Consider the following 13,675-nt stretch of genomic DNA (forward strand, 5'->3'; position numbering starts at 1 on the left):
GTTCTATTGATGCCTTTCATAATCTTATCAACCTCTATCAGATCTCCCTTCAGCCTCCACCTCTCCAGAGGAATCAACGCAAGTTTGTCCAGCCGTTCCTTAGAGCACATGCCCTCTAAACCAGGCAGCGTTCTGATAAACCTCTTCTGCACCCTTTCCAAAGTCTCAAAATGCTTCCTATAACGAGGCACACAGAACTGTGAGCAAACTCCAAATATGGCCTCGCTAACAAACTCCTACTCCTCGGTCTAAATACGTCACTGCGCAACTGGGTGTCGGACTTCCTAGTCAATAGACATCAGATAGTCAGGATGCACAACTGCTTCTCCCTCCCCTTCATCCTCAAAATGGGTGCCACAGATCAGGGTGCTGAGTGCATTCCTATGCACTCTGCTCACACATGAGTGCACAGCCAGACACCCCAGTAATCAGCGATGTCAAAACAGTGCTGGGGTTCATACCTAAAAACAATGAGGCGGCCTACAGAGAGGAGGTGGAAGAGCCCGAGGCCTGGTGCCAGGCAAATAACCTCTTCCTTAATGTCAACAAGACAAAGGAGATTTCAATTACGGTACTTCATCCTCCTTTACATTTATGTACTGGAAATTGCATTAAACAATCTTGAATCTTGAATCTCACAAAAGCACAATAGATCTTCCTGACTCTTGAACCCAATTCCTTGGCCAATAAAGGAAAGTTTGATATATGCTTTCTTTACCACCCTATCAAGCTGTGTCACCACTTTCAGGGAGCACCCGGTGGCAAGTCACAAGGGATAATGTGCAAATGTACCAGAGGCCAGGATTGAGCCTGTGGAGCAGTGGTAAATATGCGTGAATAAGTTTATTCACCTTTTAATTAAAAATGCCTGACAAGTAATTAAAAGCATTAAAATTGCTCAAACACTGCATCTTTTCCCACAGTATAATGCTACTTGTACACCATCCCTCCCTCATGTAAGCCCGTGAGGTACGACTGATCCCGTCTTCCCAGCACAGCCTGGTGAACACCTGACCCATTGCTTGCCTTTGACTCCTGTGTCTACTTGAGCGAGCTGAGCCAGACATGACTGACAGAAGGTGGTCCACTCCGATACTTCTATCACCTCACATCTGTCTCCTGCCAGATTTCTTTGCCAGTAGCAAAGAGTGGGAATAAAGGGGGCCTTTCCTGGTTGTTTGCTAGTGACTAGTGGCAATCTACAGGTTGGGACCACTTCTTTTCATGTTATATACTAAAAACCTGGATGATGGAGTTGATGGCTTTGTGGCCATGTTTGTGGATGATACAAAGACAGGTACAAAGAATAAGTAATTGACCAAAAACTCACTTACAGTAGGAATTAGTCCATTATTCTTGTAATTCACTGTAAGAAAACACTAGACTATTGGTGATTGATTTGGCATTACAAATTTAAGTCAACTCATTTGAATGAAAATCAAAATTATACTGATGCTGTAAATTTGAAATTGAAAACAGAAAATGCTGGAAATATGCATCAGGTCAGGCATCATCTGTGAGCCATTAACCTGAAATGTTAACTGTTGCTCTTTCCACAGATATCTCCTGACCTAATGTCATTTTCCAGCATTCCCTGTTATTATTTCATTGGAAAGGAAACTGCAGATGTCATCCAGTACAAGGGGTCACAGTTTAAGGATAAAGGGGAAGCCTTTTAGGACCGAGATGAGGAAAAACTTCTTCACACAGACAGTGGTGAATCTGTGGAATTCTCTGCCACAGGAAACAGTTGAGGCCGGTTCATTGGCTATATTTAAGAGGGAGTTAGATATGGCCTTTGTGGCTAAAGGGATCGGGGGTAGGGAGAGAAAGCAGGTACAGGGTTCTGAGTTGGATGATCAGCCATGATCATACTGAATGGCGGTGCAGGCTCGAAGGGCCAAATGGCCTACTCCTGCACCTATTTTCTATGTTTCTATGTTTCTATCTTGTCATGATATAATTTGCCATCCACAATCAATAATAAAGCTCCTACGTATGTTCTAAATACCCCAATAACTCTATCTATATGACTAACTCCTAGTTTCTAGTCAACATTAATCCTCTCCTCTGCTAACTGATACAGTACATGTTTTGCTGTTAAATATCAAAATAAGTATATGTGTGATTTTATAACAGGAATTAAATTGAACTTCAAAGCACTGCTCACCATCCAGGTCAAAGTCTGCTGCTGACATTAGGTAGAAGGTATAAGAGCCTGAGGACTCGCACCACCAGGTTCAAGAACAGTTATGACCCCTCTACCATTAGGCTCTTGATTAAAAGGGGGTAACTACATTTACTTGCCCCACAACCAATGATATCACTTTAACCACTCTTCATCTCATTATCTCATATTCTCACTCTGGTTGATCTTTCAATGATCCTGTAATAGTTACTATTCTATAGATTTGCTGAGTATTCCTGCAAGAAATAAACCTCTGGTCTGTATATGGTGACATACTATATGTACTTCGATAATAAAATTCACTTCAAACTTTGCTCCAATTATTTTCCACTTTGTTCCTGTGTTCCACCTTGAGTCTGTACCTTTCCTCACATGCAGCACCCCATGATGTTACCTATGTCTTTGAGGGGACCAGAAGTCTAAGGTATAACTTACGTAGGTCAGATGTTAGGTGATTTCTTTACGAATAACCCTGCAGAAGGTCGAGGCTTTTTTTTTAGCAGAGGCCTGCAGGTGTGTCCTGACACTGCATCTTTTCAAAGGCCAGTTTCAAATGCTTCTGTGACAAAAGAGGATTATAAGGATTAAAGAAAATACAGAGTACATGATTGACTGTGAGAAAGATCAGAGCTAACAATTTGACAGTGTTTTGATAGAGTAATGAAGGAAAGGGGAGAAAAAGGCTGCAACCATTTGGGAGAGCTTGAAAAATATTTGCTGAACAAATAAAAAGTAACTGTTCTTTCACAATGACTTTAAATTGGTGATGCTTGCTTGCAATAAAGCCAGGAAGATAAACCGCTATATTAGGTACAATACTCAAGAGGCTACTTTTCCCTTTCCGGAGGCCAGCCACATGTTACAGAGCATAATGTTACCTTTTAAGATAAAAGTCATTTAGTAAGAGAACAAGATGAATTTAAGACTGGCCAGTGGGCTGAATTCATAATGGACATTTTTGTCAGACTACTTCCATACAGCTTTCAAGGACTGCCTGGTGATAAATTCTAAATAGAGTGATCCTAATTGCAGTGCACTTCTCTTTATCTAATCCAGAAAATAGATAAAGAACTGTTGAGATGCAGTTGTTTTCAGATGCGCAGTAAGGTGTGGATAGAATTCACAAACTCAACTGTTCATATTTATACAAATGTTCCACTTCATAGGACATGAAGGCCATGTGTTATTTTCTTCAAATGCCTAACCTGTTGAGTATTTTTTTGAACGTTCTAGTATCCAGTTATTTTGTAGTTTTGGCTTCTGATACAGTTGCAAATTCATGAAGTCACTATTTTGAAAGGCTTTCTGCCAGCCCATATTTGTGTTTGATTATAAATTCCACTCAGGTTCAAGTATAAATCAAATTCCTTAGACAAAAAGAAGAAAAATAACTCCTGCTTTTAGTTCCAGAATCTATTATAGTGCAACATGTGGCTGCGAATGTAACAGGATACATATGGTTAACAGTTAATGCATTTTCTGATGTATTTGAAAACCATAATTAGTCTCTATTTACATTTAGGTGCTTATGTTGTTCTGAATGTCAAATCAACAGCTCAAAATTTATCAGTTTACTTTAATTACTATTGCAATGTTCTTGTCTTGGTTGATATCCGAGTTTGCTGTAAGGAATTCCTTCACTGCCTGACTAAGGTGTTACAGGGGCCCCTTACTAAAGGAAAATGGGCATTTTTCTCAACTGATGTTGCTCGGGACTGAAACAGATGTTAGAATCCATTCCATAGCTTTTAGTTGGGTAGTAAGTTGTGGGTTTGTGCTTGACAAAGACACTCACAGTGACTTGCCAGTGCACCGGTAATGGGAAGGTGCAAAGCGAGGCACCTCAAGGGAAGGAGGGAAAGGAAATAGGAAAGTGGTTATTTTTATGTGCTTTCTGGTTCCTGGCATTCGCTGCTCCTTTCAACCTCCTTAAGGCAACAATTCAGCACTAAAATCATTTCCTGGTTGTTGGCTTCAAAGCAGCATACACACAAACTTTAAAGCAGGTACACTACTGGCTAAGGAAGGCGAGGAAATCCAGAGAGAGGGAAGTTGATGAAAGGCAGAATGCCTTCCACAAGAATTTAACCAGCTGGCACCTGATACTGATTATGGCAGAATCTACAACATCCATGGTGAGGGGAAAGGCGGCAGAAACCAATCTGAAGCCCTAAAGAAAACTAAAATGGAATTAAATCTACAGTATCTTCTCTTACCAAAGGATTTGACTGATAGATACAATGACTGAGGAAAAAACTGTTTTAAATGTTTCTTTTTAAGAAACGTTTGTAACATTTGTAAGAAACCAGGTTCAGGAACAGCCCCATAACCATCAGACTCTTGAACCAGAGGGGATCACTTCACTTGCTCCAGCAATGAACTGTTCCCACAACCTATGGACTTACATTCAAGGACTATTCACTTCATGTTATCCATATGTACGTGTGTAGGTATTTATTTATTATTTATTTTTCTTTCCTTTTTGTATTTACACAATTTGTTGTTTTTTCACACTGGTTGTCCTGCTTTTAAGATCTCCCAGTGGCCACACATTTTAATTCCACATCCCATTCCATTCTGATATGTCTATCCATGGCCTCCTCTACTGTTAAGATGAAGCCACACTCAGGTTGGAGGAACAACACCTTATATTCCGTCTGGGTAGCCTCCAACCTGATGGCATGAACATTGACTTCTCTAACTTCCATTAATGCCCCTCGTCCCCTTCTTACTCCATTCCTGATATATTTATTTATTCCTCCCTCCTTTTTTTCGCTCTCTCTGTCCCTCTCACAATCACTCCTTGCCTATTCTCCATCTCCCTCTGGTGCTTCCCTCCCCTTCTTTCTTTCTCCCTAGGCCTCCCGTCCCATGATCCTTTCCCTTCTCCAGCTCTGTATCCCTTTTGCCGATCACCTTTCCAGCTCTTAGCTTCACCCCTCCCCTCCTGTCTTCTCCTATCATTTCAGATTTCCGCCTCCCCCTCCCACTTTCAAATCTCTTACTATCTTTTCTTTCAGTTAGCCCTGATGAAGGGTCTCGGCCCGAAACGTCGACTGTACTTCTTCCTATAGATGCTGCCTGGCTTGCTGCGTTCCACCAGCATTTTGTATATATAGGAGATGTTCACTTTTGCTTTCCTTGCAACGGACTCAGATATCAACCAGCAGGAAAGTACATTGTGTTAATAATTAAAGTAAACATGCCTGGTGCATGGGCTACTGTGATGCATAGAACCTCAACACTTTATTTTAAAATAGGAACATTTTCTGGTCTTCATTACATAAAAACACTAAAAGTATAACTACATGAGGATCATAAGATTGCTTGAGCTTACTCTGCCATTCAATAGGATGATCTGATCTTGGTCTCCACTTGCTTGTTTCCTGCAATAATTGATTTCCATATTATTCAAAAATCTGACCATTTAGTCATCGTTACATTAACTAACTTATAGTGGTTATGTTTAAGATGGTGGTGCATTCAGATGCAGTGGCCTCTCAGGGGCTAACTAAAGGCATTTTTGCCTTTTTTAAGTGCCTTTTTTATGATCACAAGACAATTCCAGACATTAAGAACTTCAAATGATGCAGGTCTACCCAATCAGTGAGCTGCTCGTTGGTAGAGGAGCTGGAAGAGCTGGGCGGCGCTGACCGTGTAGCTGCCTGCTACAAAGAGGCACTGGAGTCGGTATGTGAAGGTGATGGATAGTCTAGCAGTGCGTGATTTTCTTGCATGGTTTCTCTTGCAATCACAAGACCCTGTTGCACATAAGTAATGTAAAATGCTGCAAGTCTGTTTTCGTTGATTATTGGTGAGACGGTGGCAGGGAGCTGCATGGCCTTGGTTTAGGCCATGGATGTGCTTGTTGCAGGAGTCTAAGAGGGGAGGTTCCAAAGGCAGTGTAGCATGGAATCCATCTAGGGTAAGGGGCTAACCCCTCCCTTCAGTGTTCGATCAGTGGAATGACAAGGTGGATGAAGTGTGACGTGCGTCCATTTGTCTGCAACTGCTGAGAACTGCTTGTTCTCGCTGATAAGACCCATGCACCATCAATTTACAGGACATGTCGCACAGGGACTTAGGTTAGATTTGGTACTGAAGGAACGCTTTTCCGTTTGGCTGTATCCATGGATATTCTTGTATGGCTGAAATGATAATTAAAATTGAACTTGAACTTAACTCAGCTTCACAACCTTCAAAGAGAAAAATATCTCCTCATCTAATTCTTAAATGGATAACATGGTATTCTGAAAAAATACTTCCAATTATGGGTGGAGCTTAGGGGACGATTGTGTCCAATGACGACTCCTTTGTGTGCATCTTCGGAAACCACTCTATTTCTATCTTTAATATCTCTTTATTTCCTTTTCAGTGTTCTTTTGAAGACCCTGACCTGCAGTTACACACCGACTTCAGTTTTTTGCGGGAATGGGACCTGCTCTCGGGGTCTCACGACTGGCCGCTATTCGATATGCTAAGGACTCGGCCTAGAAGACTAGTGCACCTTCAGGGTTCGGGATTTCGTGGCTCTGGAGCTGGGTGGACTCAAGGTCGGTGCCTTTGCAGGAAACTGGTGTGTCGTGGCAGTACATGGAAGATCAAAAGCAGCTAGCTGGCTGCTGACTGTGTGCCCAGGGCACAGAGCTTGGAAAGAGTCACTCAGTAGACCTTTAACATCATAAACAGTGAGTTGTTTGTTACGTTTCCCCTCTCGCTGTGAAACAGGGACACTTCTTTTTCCCTTATTGGGGGAGAGAGAGCCTATGATATGTCGAATTACTGGGTGAATGAGTAGTCTTTGGGGTACTGCAAGTCTGTGTCTTTATTGATGCTTTGCTGCACACTTGAGTGCTTGATGGAGGGTGCCGATGCTATTTTGCTGGTGGGGGAGTTGGGGGGGGATTGTTGCTTTGCTGCTGCTTACGTGTGGGAGGGGGAGAAGTGGGGGGCTTTAGGGTTCTAACATTTAACTGTCATTCATTCTTTGGGGCACTCCTCTGTTTACGTGGATGGTTGTGAAGAAAAAGAATTTCGGGATGTATATTGTATACATTTCTCTGGTATTAAATGTACCTTTGAAAACTTTGAATTCAAAATGATCAAGTAGGGAGAAACTTCCTCTCAACAACTATTCTCATCAGAATCTTTATTTTTTTCCAATCTTTTTATTAATATCAAAATAGTGGATATACATAGTATTGTTACATAACTGTTAAAATTACATTGCTAATTGTTGTTATATATTCAGTTAATGCAAAGGTAATAAACCTCCCACAGATGTTCAAAATACAAATGCAAAGTTAACAAAAAAGAACTGACTTATCCAAAAAGACAAAAAAAGGAGAAAAACCAAAAAGGAAAATATATATATATATCCCCAAAAAACTAACCTAACCAATACTAATCTAATGAGAAAAAAAAACAGAAAAAAGAAAAGAGCATGGGCTGTTTATAACATCCAAAAAAACAGGGATGTTAATGTCGCCAGCTCCAAACCTCCCTACATATATTGTCACAAAAGTAGGTTTGGAAAAAGGTCAACTCACATCATATGAAAGTGTTGAATAAAAGGCTGCCAAGTCTGATCAAATTTAATAGAAGGGTCATATATAGCACTTCCGATTGTTTCTAAGTTTAAACATAACATAGTTTGAGAAAACCAATGAAATATGGTAGGAGGATTAATCTCCTTCCAATTAAACAAAATCGATCTTTTAGCCATTAATGTGAGAATGCAATCATCCGACGTGCTGAGGAGGTTAAATGGTGTGGTTCTATCATTGGTAAACCAAAGATTGCTGTAATAGGATGAGCTTGTAAATCAATATTCAAAACAGTTAAAATAATATCAAAGATTTCTTCCCAATACTTTTTCAGGGTGGAACATGACCAAAACATATGAGATAAAGACACGGTCTCAGAATGACATCTGTCACACACTGGACTTAAATGAGAATAATAGCGAGCTAATTTATCTTGAGACATATGGGCCCTATGAACTACTTTGAACTGTATCAATGAATGTTTAGCACATATAGAGGTTGAATTAACTAATTGAAATTTTTTTTCCCATTTTTCGGTAGGTAAGGTAAGCATAAGTTCCTTTCACAGTCCTTTCTAATTTTATTAGATACATCTAAATGAATTTTCATAATTATGTTATAAATAGATGCTATTACACCTTTCTGAGAAGGATTTAAATCTAAAGTTTTTTCCAAACTATCCATAGAGTATAAATTCGGGAAAGTAGGAAGGACGGTATTTCAAAAGTTACTAACTTGTAAATATCTGAAAAAATGAGATCTAGGTAAAGAATCTTTATTTTTCAATAAGGACACCTCTCATTCCTTTAAATTCAATTATGAAGGCCCATCTGGCACAATCAACATTTCATTATAAGGTAATTGTTTCATTTCAGCAAACACCTTGCGAAATGATTTTAAATACCCTCCATTACAAATACATTCCTCCAAAACTCTGCACTATACTCCAAGCATAGTTGTGTCAATTCTTTCTGCAATTAAAATTTTGCAAACTTTGTGCACTCAAGCTTTCCTGACTTTTCCACCTTGTCCATTTTGCAATAAAGGTCAGCATTTCATTTATCTTCCAAATTATTTGTTATACCAGCAAGATAGCGTTCTGTGTTTCATGTGTGAAACCTCCCTATAGAGCAACTTCCATGGAATCCTGCTGCAGGGTCTTGGCCTGAAATGTTGACAGTACTCTTTTCCATAGATGTTGCCTGGCCTGCTCAGTTCTTCCAGCATTTTGTGTGGTTCCATAGAATCTCTCCATTTAAACAATATTCTTGCTTTATTTCTCCCACCAGAACAGAGAAACTTGATTATAGTCAATCTGTCAAAAATTTGCTCACCCCTTCCACATTTGCAGTCTGTGCATTCATCTTTCAGCTTGCTTTCTCAGTTATCTTTCTCTTATCAGCAAATCTGGCTGCAACAAACTCTGTCGGCTCATTTAATTCATTAGTGTGGATGAGAAATAATTGAGGTCTCAGTTTCACTCCACTTGTTAGACCAAACCAATATGAAATAAGTATGCCTGCAGGAAAATTAATCTCAGGGTTGTCTGTGGTGACATATATGTACTCTGATAATAAATTTACTTTGAACTTTGAAATGACTGATTTATCACCAAATCTGTGGTCAGTTGTTCGCCAATCCACCATGACATTCTCAATAACAGATTTTGGGCTAATTAGCAGATAGTGTCCTGTTTTCTGTTTCCCTCCCTCTTTGGGAGGCCAAGATGATGCCGGTGAATCACAGCAATGTTCTTCAGCCTATGTTAAATACTTCTAAATATACCTCTTTTGAATTACTCTCACTGAAATCTGCAGCATGCAATTCCTCTTCAAGCAATGTACTTTTAAATCAACTTAACAATCTACAGATTTCATGATCTTTTGAAGGACTTGGGAGACTTAACTGTCAAGCAAACAGGTATGGCAACTCTAAGCAGACGAAGGTCCTTCAGCATGGCTGGAAGGGAGGCAGGAGGGGCAGAACTCCAAGGCAGGCTGAAATGCAGAGAGATGAGGCATCTCTATTCAGCATCTTGTTAGAAAATGTGCTGGAGAACAAAATTGAGGATGCGAGGTCAAAATTACTATATCAGAGATTGTATCAGAGATTGTACAAGAGATTGTTGTGTTCTGTGTTTGACTGAGACATGGCTTACTCTCAGCAAACCAGATATGATCATCAGCCCCAAAGGCTTCTCAACTCACAGAATGGACTGAACTGCTGATTCAGAAAAGGCAAAAAGTGGAGGTGTGTGCTTCATGACAAACTCTTGGTGGTGATCTGATATGGCCGTGTGCAAGGACTCATCTGTGGATCTCTATGAATACACAGACTTTATTAAAACAGATGTAGATGAGTGCATCCTCACAAAATCATTCAGAGTCTTCCCTAAACAGAAGTGCTGAATGAACCATAAGGTTTGCAATCTGCTAAGGCCAGCTCAGATGTATTCAAGCCAATAGCCTCTGAGGTAGATAATATGGAGCCAGAGGCTTTTGCAAATTGAGACGACTTCTTCCAGTTCGTCCATGAAAACAGCTTTTTCTTTTATTCTCCTATCTCTCTTTTCTTTCAAGGTGGCTGGGGACCTGTTGGAGTCCATGATCTACAGCTGCAGCTCAAACTACGGTTCTCCATGAGCAGTGAGTTCTCATTCTTGGACTCGCTTTGTGGCCTGGCGTTTCGTTATAGCCAGGTTCAGCCTGGAAGAGGTGTGCCTTTGGGGTGTGGCCCTGTGGATGACCCATTTCCTCACAGATGTCGCAGACTAAAGTGTTGTGGCAGACTGAAACATTGAGACAGCCCGCGGTGTGTGATGCTGTCGGAAGAATGTACCTGTTCTCAAGCAATCCTCTCTCTCTCTGTCTCTCTCTTTTGATAATGAGTGAGAGCCTTTCAGCCCTCAAGTTGAGGAACTCTGAGAGGTGGTGTGAAAGGCTGTAACATCGAAACGGTGAGCCGCTGGTCTCCCAGTCTCATTGTAGTTGCAAGAGCAAGCACTCTCTCTCCTTTGCTAGTGAGAGCCTGAAGTGTTGGGATGGGTTATTGTTTCTGATTAACTCTATATCAAGGTCTCTTGGGGGCTTTTCTATTGCTTGCATGATGTGGGGTAGAGGGGTTGGTGCTTTTGCTGTTGCAAGTGGGGGGAGGGGAGGGTTGATGCTTTTGCTGCTGCTTGTGTGTGGGAGGGGGAGAGGCTTTGGGGTTCTGATGTTTCTGTCATTCATTCTTTGGGTTTTTTTTCTGTTCCTTGGCTGTCTGCGAAGAGTATGAATTTCAGGCTGTATACTGTACACATTCTCTGATATTAAACTCAGCCATTGAATGATTGGTGACCAAAAGAGATACTAGAGGTCCAGGTTCCAGAAGGCCATCTCAAGGATGAAGAGGCAATTCCGGACTAAACTTGAATCAACAAAGGATGCTTAACAGTTGTGGCAGGGCTTGAATACTATCACCTCTTGATACCATTGAATAAAGCGACATAGGGGACAAAAGGGCTTCGCTTCCATTTGAGCTCAATGCCTACTATGCTTGCTTTGACCCTCAAAAGATGGGGGAACCATCACAAACTCCCATAGACACTGATGATGCTGTAATTTTATTTTCTGAGGTTGATGTTCAGGCAGTCTTCAGGAGGTAAAGCCCAGCCCAGGCAGAGTAACCTGGCTGAACAACTGGCTGGAGTGTTCACTGAGATCTTTAACCTCTTGCTTTGGCAGTCTGAGGTACCCACCTGCTTCAAGCAGGCTTCAATTATACCAGTGCCGAAGAAGAACATGGTAGCCAGCCTCAATGACTATCATCCAGTAGCACTTATGTCCATGGTGATAACATTTTTTTGAGAGGTTGGTGATGAAACATATCAACTCCTGCCCGAGAAGTGACTTAGACCCACTCCAATTTGCTTACTGCAGCAACAGGTCCACAGCTGATGCAATTCATTGACTCCTTACTCAACCCTGGAACATCTGGACAGCTAATGTTTCTGCAACCTATGGACTCACTTTCAAGGACTCTTCATCTCACGTTCTCAATACTTATTATTTATTATTATTATTATTATTATTATTATTATTATTTCTTTATTTTAGTATTTACACATTTTGTTGCCTTTGGACACTGGTTGAACTTCCAAGATGGTTATAATTTTAATATGGATTTATTATGCATGCCCACAGGAAAATGAATCTCAGGATTGTATATGGTGTCATATATGTACTTTGTTATTAAATATATTAAATTTTTGTCAAACTTTGAATAGGAGCATAATATTTGTTAGTTTTCTGCTGGGAGAATTCTAAGATTTAGGGAATTTTGGAAGATCAAAACAAGTGCATCCAAACTTTACTTTGCCATGTTCCCTAATGATATAAGTTGTTTTTTTATCTATCTTATATAAATATTAGGATTGAAAGACTGATACCATGAGTATTGACAGTTCTCAGGCACAGTTTACGTGATCTCTTTACACATCCTTGGGAAAGTCTCCTTTGAACCCAACTATAGAAATTGCAGTTCCTAACCTATAAACACTGGAAGGAGGATATATTTACTAAGGCATTTTACCAAGAATGCACAGAACATCTGGCTGACCTACCCTCAAGAGTCTGTTCAAAGAATTTACCATTTTGTTGTTCCATCAACTGAAGCATCTGGACAGATAATATAGTAAATCTGTTGTCTAATGGAAACAAAATCAGTTTGGTTTCAGGCAGCAGATATAAGACGGGCATTATATTGGCAGTGGACCAGAAATATTCAATGGAACAAGTTGATCTAAATGGTTTTCTCGTAGTACAGTTAATTTCTGTTACTCGTTTCCTATTCATGATGGGTGTTTCATGAAACCATTCTGATGAAAATATTTCTTTGTTGTGCGTTCCCAGGAAATTTTAGTACTTATGAACATTAAGAAAAAAGTTAGCTTTTCTCTTTGTTCAAATTCAAGCTTATTGTCACCTGACTGTGCACATATGAAAGAAAATGAAATAATGTTCCTGCACACCACAGTGCATGCACAAAACATACATAACACACAGCACATAAAACAAAACACTACTACAAATAAATTTGAAAATATAGTTCAATATGCATGTAACGTGCAGCACAGGTAAACAGAAAACAGTAACAGCATGTTGTCTGAGTGACAGGACCTCAGTAGTGGCAGCATATTCATTAGTCTCACAGACTGAGGGAAGAAACAGAGACAGTGGAACTGGGACTAGAGAATAGCATTTTTACATTTGGCAGGGTGGGAAGAGGTATAGTCGAGGTAGTTATGAAAGTCAGTGGGTTTATAGAGGATGTCAGTGGACAGTCTGTCTCCAGAAATGGAGACCGAGAGATCAAGAAAGGGGAGAGAAGTGTCTGAGATGGACCAAGTGAATTTGAGGGCTGGGTGAAAGTTAGAGGGAAATTTGATGAAATTGACGAGCTCAGCATGGGTGCAGGAAGCAGCACCAATGTAGTCGTCAATGTAACTAATATCATATTAGAGTTGTTGGTGGGGTTCAATGAGAGGCAAGAGGGATGGAACAAGATGAGATGGTGAATTGTAGAGGAAGTGCCAGACCATAGTATAATTGGTGATAGGAGCTACATCAGCATCTCAGTAACCTGAACTGAGAGATGGCGGTGGAGGGGTTGGTTGGCAGTGGCAAGTAGTAAAGATGTAGCAGGTAATGAAGAAACATTTTGGGCAGAATGTGTCATTGTCCAACCGCCAAATTTCTGCTAAGGCCTTGATGCCAGTGCAGTCATCCTATTAAGCTCATGGTGGCAGAAGTCCTAGTCACAGGTCAGAAAACTCAGAATATTCTGCATTGATGCCCTAAATGTCAACATCTCTTTCACTTGTTTCTCTAGCCTGAATCGATTTCCAGCATTTTCTGTTATTATTTTAGAATTTTCTGGCATATTTTTCAAAAATGTGTGG

At 40.4% G+C, this 13,675-nt stretch overlaps 1 long non-coding RNA gene across 1 annotated transcript in view; it reads right to left on the reverse strand.

Annotated features, from left to right (window-relative positions):
• LOC140729990 (uncharacterized) overlaps positions 1–13,675 on the reverse strand; it is a 104,399-nt gene that overhangs the window by 55,275 nt on the left and 35,449 nt on the right. The window contains exon 2 of the long non-coding RNA XR_012099461.1: positions 2,624–2,747. This is a non-coding gene — a long non-coding RNA (uncharacterized lncRNA). The remainder of the gene's footprint in view (positions 1–2,623; positions 2,748–13,675) is intronic.

Source organism: Hemitrygon akajei, chromosome 7 (genome assembly GCF_048418815.1).
Source record: "Hemitrygon akajei chromosome 7, sHemAka1.3, whole genome shotgun sequence".
NCBI lineage: Eukaryota > Metazoa > Chordata > Chondrichthyes > Myliobatiformes > Dasyatidae > Hemitrygon > Hemitrygon akajei.